Genomic DNA, 5,336 nt, shown 5'->3' on the forward strand with positions numbered 1-5,336 from the left:
TGTAAAGGTTCTGCTATAATAACATAAAGCATCATAGAAATTGGACACCCTTGCCTAACGCCTCTAGTTATAGAAAAGAAAGGTGTTAAATGGCCATTAATGTTTACACAACTTTTTATATCATTATAAAGAACTTTAATCCATGATATAAATGTATTTTCAAAATTAAATGTATTTAAAACTTTTACTATAAAGCTGTGTGAAACTCTACCAAACGCTTTTTCTTGGTCAATTTTAACAATAAAACCTTCATCCTTATTTAACTCACCTAAATCTATAACATCTCGCACAGACATATTATTATGTGCAATATCCCTTCCATGGAACACAAGTTTGTCCAGGGGAAATAATCGATGACATAACTTGTTTTAGCCGATTGGCTAAAACTCTTGAAATAATTTTAACATCAACATTCAAAAGACTTATTGCTCTAAAAATTTTAAGATCTGTTTTATCTCCTTTTTTTCTTATAAAAAAGACTAATTACTCCCTTTTTCATACTTCTTGATAACTGTTCTTCATTTTCAATTGACATTACAACTTTATGAAATAAAGATTTTAAAACGTCCCAAAATTGAATATAAAATTCTACAGTAAGACCAGCGCCTTAAACCACTCGGCCACGATACCATAGTGACATTATTTGCAACAGACATGTGACTGAAGGGACAGTCCATGTTGTTTGGCATTCTTTTGTTTCAGATAACAATTCATAATAGTAAAATATCCGAGTGTTACACCCTTATTGTTAGGGCTAGTTTTAAAGTTAGGATTAGAGTTAAGGTTGGGGTTAGTTCTTGGTTTAGGGTGAGGTTCCCTTTTTATACATAAATCAATATAATGGGGGTGCCCCTTTCGTTCTGAGTATAGCTTTTGGCCTTGGTCAGAAATCGTGTTCGCAACGAGCGTGCTTGAATACTAAATTGATATAAGCACGATAATTGAAATTCTCAACATCTGACCTGACAGTCATTTGTGGGTATATATTTATACAATGATGGGGCGGGGGTAACAGGCGGAAATCCTTCCTCACTAATATTTCATAAATTATGGTTATACATATGCGGTTGTAATGAAAAAAAAAGAAGAACACAGAAATGTGTTATTTAACGACGCACTCAACACATTTTATTTACGGTTATATAGCGTCAGACATATGGTTAAGGACCACAAAGATTTTTAGAGGATACCCGCTGTCGCCACTACATGGGCAACTCTTTCCGATTAACAGCAAGGGATATTTTAGTTGTGCTTCCCACAGGCAGGATAGCACAAACCATGGCCTTTGTTGAACCAGTTATGGATCACTGGTCGGTGCAAGTGGTTTACACCTACCCATTGAGCCTTGCGGGTTTTGAGTCGGTATCTGGAATAAAAAAAACCATGCCTCGACTGGGATCCGAACCCAGCACCTACCAGCCTGTAGACCGATGGCCTAAACACTACGCCACCGAGGCCGGTCCGGTTGTAATAAAAACAGATTCCAGATATTTTAGTTGTTAGTTCAAGTTGTCATTGGCCTGATTGGGAGAAATCTGTTGAACCCAGAAGCTACCAGTTGTGCCACAAGTTTCATAAATTATGGTTATCCACATGCTGTTGTAATGAAAACAGATTTCTGCTATTTGAATTGTCTGTTCAAGTACTCAGTGGGATAAATATCTGTTGATTTCAGAAGATATCAGTCTTTCCACAACGCCATCGAAGCTAGTAGTTCATTTAGTCTTCTTCTCAGTTCAGATAATACTACTTGGGGTTGTTGCCCCTGTCACAGCCCTAGATGCAAAACTTGTGAAAACAATTACGACAACCCAAAATATTAAAAACAAAAGCAATAAAGTGTACCAAATAAAAGACTATCTAGACTGTAGTGCCACTTTTGTAAATCTACTGGCTGATATGTACTCCCTGCAAAATTCAGTATGTAGTACAAACTACTCACCAATTCAGTGCTTGATTCTGTAATCACAGACACAATATTCTGTACAATAAACCATCTAAAGCACCCCACGTGACTCCTCATTTCAGCAAATCAGGACACATTTACATCTGCACTGTACTACAAAAGATTGTTTGTATTGATAAATCCAAATTGAACATAGCAGAATCACTCTGGACACACGGATTAATTACAATGTGACCTAAAGGACTCGATGAGTATTACCCAAGCAGTAATTAACTTTCTTTTTTATTAGTCTTCTCACGCAGCTTTACCTTGTGATGTTATGATTCATTCAACTCTACTTTGTTATCTGAAATCTTTTTATATTCATATTGTGTCTGCTCACAGTCAGCTTATCATGAGATGCGATTAAACTATTAACTTCTGTGTTCGACTTCAACTGTTTTTACCCTGCTGGTTTAAATGCTAAACTCCTGTTTTTATGTTTAATTTTCTCCTGACCATAAAAGCATTTAGGTGACGAAACGTTGAGATTTTAAACCTGTGGTTTTTAACAGGTATTTTACTGTTATTATCGCTGCAATAAGAAAGTTATATTCTGAAAAAAAGTGGCCTTCACCCCACATAGTCAGTTCGTTTCCACTTTGGCCCAGCTCTCTTTATACAGAATACAAACGTAATCCCTAAAGTTAATTGATCTTATAGTCGCGTAGCCGAGCGGTCAAAGGCGCTGGTTTAAGGCAGGTTCGAATCCCACTTCTGTAAAATATTTTATATAATATATTTATTAATTCATTTTTAATATATGAAGGGTTCACGGGAAAAAAAAACCCGTGATGTAACATTTTTTTGCATTGTGATATTTTTTAAATTTTAAAATTTACACCTCTGCAATTATGGAATATTTATACCTAAAAAAGTTTATAATTTACTAACAACATTTAATCTAATTCATCTATTAATTCCAAAACCTAAAATGTCTCTATTTAAACATGCTTTCAGTCACTCTGGACCAGTACTTTTGAATCAATTACCTAAAGCTATCCGATCATCGCCAAATACTGCTGTTTCTAAATATAGACTCAAGAAATATTTTCTAAAATAATATCATTTGTACATATGTTTATTGCCATATATGTATTTTCTATTTGTTCATAAATGTATATATTGTAATTCAATATTGTTCGTACCTGAGGGCCTCAGGGACTATTAGCTTCTGCTAACTGTGTTACCCTCACTAAATAAAGAATGCATTATTATTATTATTATTATTATTATTATAATGCCTTACAATGATTATATGTTATTAATTTAGTGTTTCATTGTGACCTTGACATACACGACCGTTATAATACTATCTGTTTGGACATCATATGTTATTATCGTGTATCATTCATATACATGTATATGTATAATAACACAAATAATACATACATACAAATAAAGATGTCAAATATATTATTATTATTATTATTATTATTATTATTATTATTATTGTAGTGTTATTAGTACCTAATGAAAACACATAAAGTCTTATTCCTCAAAGAGTGAGAGAGAAGTAACTTCATCATAATGATTTAAACATCGCGTGAGGTCTATATATACTCGGTCAAAAAAGAAACGCATAGGCGAAATAGTCATGGAATTATTTCTTTAATACAAAGTGGCATAATTTCGTTATTTATTATCGTATCACAGTCAAATTTGACATGAGTATATAACGAGCTATGGACTGACGGCAGTAGAGACTAAACAGCGTCGCACGAGGGCGCTGAAATCAGTAGCGTGTGTGGCCAGCAGCATCAGCAATCGCTGCGCGACATCTCCTTGGCATCCCCACGCGTGCTGTTACCTCACCGTGGTGCAGGGGTGTAACATTCTCTTTGAGAATGGCCAATACAGCACAATTGAAATTTTGAGTAAAAGTCAGTATCTATCTGTGATATAGGTATTTTTGCACAGTTCTTTACACTGTTTTTATTTAAATCTTGAATTGTTATATTGATGTTGATCATCACTTTATTTGTTTGCATTACCATAGTTTGACACCCAATAGCCGATGTATTTTTCGTGCTGGGGTGTCGTTAAACATGCTTTCATTCATTCATTCATTCATTCATTCATTCATTCTCCTTGGCATAGACTGAATGAGTCTCCGAATCCGGGCACGTGGAATCTTGGCCCATTATTCCTGCAGTGCATGTGGCAGTTGCGGAAGCGTCTGAGGCTCCGGGTCACGCTGGCGTACACGTCTGTCCAGTTCGTCCCATAGATTTTCAATGGGGTTGAGATATGGCGATATAGATGGCCATGGCAGCATATTAATGTTCTCATTCTGTAGGAAATCCATTGCTACACGTGCCATATACGGCCTGGCATTGTCCTGCTGAAAGAGTTCTCTCTGTCGATCCAAAATGGGAAGCATGTGACGGCTAAGAATTTCATCCCGGTAGCGTACAGCTGTCGGGTTGCATTGTACGAACACAAGTTCACTTCTGCCGATGTATGAGATGGCTCCCCACACCATGACATTCCCTCCACCGAATCTGTCAACTTGGGCGACGCAGTTGTTGGCAAAACGTTCGTTGCGGTGTCTGTAAACACGTTGTCGTCCATCACGTCGCTGTAGAAGGAAACGTGACTCGTCGGTGAACCATACTCGCCGCCAGTTTCCCAAGTTCCACCCCTGTGCATTCGTGCACCAGCGAATACGTAAATGTCGATGTTGACGTCGCAGAACGGGGTCAACATACGGTCTCCTAGCCCGTAAACCAGCTTCTCGAAGTCGGTTCCGAATGGTTGGTGCGTATGCGTCCAGCAGTGTTCGTTGCTGTGGCAGTTCGGTGACGCAAGTGCAGAACCCGGATGTAGCGATCTTGTGCTGCAGTTGTTACGCGAGGTCTTCCACTTCTGGGCCAGTCTTCAGCTGATTGAAACTGCTGGTACCTGTCCCAGAGACGTGAAATGGTGCTCTGATGGACGTTAATGTGGCGTGCGACTGCTGACTGCGTTTCATCTAACTGGAGGCGGCATATTGCAATGTTTCGATTCGGCAGGCTTAGTCTTGGCATCTACGTCAAAATAGAAATGAGGCATCATTACGAGCATTGCAGCTTTAAATACTCATCACTACCCCAATCTTTTCCCCGAGTCTCACGTGCATTCGCAAACATCTGACCGTTTCACGCCGATTTCCTGCAATTGTCGCACAACGTGCTACAGCGTTCGTTAAATTTGTTTTAGGGTGCATTAGGACATGCTGTCCCGTTCCAGGAACATTATCAAACATGGTCAGTCAGCAACATTGTAAAAAAAAACATTTTGTAAAATCAAAAACGTTTCTTCTTTCCCTATCACCTATGCGTTTCTTTCTTGACAGAATATATATGTACCCATCAGGGTCTCAGTAATGGTACATCAAAGGCAATGGTAT

The sequence above is a fragment of the Gigantopelta aegis genome, chromosome 15, assembly GCF_016097555.1.
Source record: "Gigantopelta aegis isolate Gae_Host chromosome 15, Gae_host_genome, whole genome shotgun sequence".
Lineage (NCBI taxonomy): Eukaryota > Metazoa > Mollusca > Gastropoda > Neomphalida > Peltospiridae > Gigantopelta > Gigantopelta aegis.